Here is a 607-nt window from a genome sequence, read left to right as displayed (position 1 = left end):
TCGCTTCGGCTGCAGGCAGCGGTTTCCTTTAATTTCGCTCGTTTCCCAAATGTAGAAGTGGAGCTTAGCGCCATTTCTTTCAAAACCAACATCCAGCCTCCTGAATGGCTGATGCAGCGCGGAGATGACCTTGCTTTTCCTTTCTTTTTCTCTTTTAAATAATCCGGTTTGGAGAGATGGAAGAGCCTTAGCCAGTGGCGCGAGGGATAAAAGAAGGCGGGTAGGGGAACCGGGGCGCGAGCAGGACTGGGAGCCGCCGCGACGCGGTGGTTCCTGCTTACGACCGTGTCAGGTGACAAATATTGCGAGGGGGCGGGGGCCTGGAGATGCGTTCTGGCGACAGGCCCTTGAGCTGTCACCTCGTGGGGCGCCGGCGCGGAGGGTGGGAAGGTGGGGGAGAGCGCGGATCGGGCGGGAAAGAGGAGGCGGGGGGGAGGCGAGCCTTGGGTGCTTGCGGCCCGCGCGCGCGCAGCCCTCGGGCTTCACCGCCGGCTTTTCCCGCGCGCGCCGGGCGTAGAACGGTTCTGAGCCCGGGGGAGGTCGGGGGGCGCGCGAGGGCGCGCAGGGAACGCGGGGGCGCGCCTGCGGGGCGGGGAGGGGCGGGGGG

This window comes from Lontra canadensis, unplaced genomic scaffold, assembly GCF_010015895.1.
Source record: "Lontra canadensis isolate GAN:19392208 unplaced genomic scaffold, GSC_riverotter_1.0 scaffold19, whole genome shotgun sequence".
In the NCBI taxonomy this organism is placed as follows: domain Eukaryota; kingdom Metazoa; phylum Chordata; class Mammalia; order Carnivora; family Mustelidae; genus Lontra; species Lontra canadensis.
The sequence above is the reverse complement of the archived record's forward strand: the minus strand, read 5'-3'. Positions refer to the sequence as shown.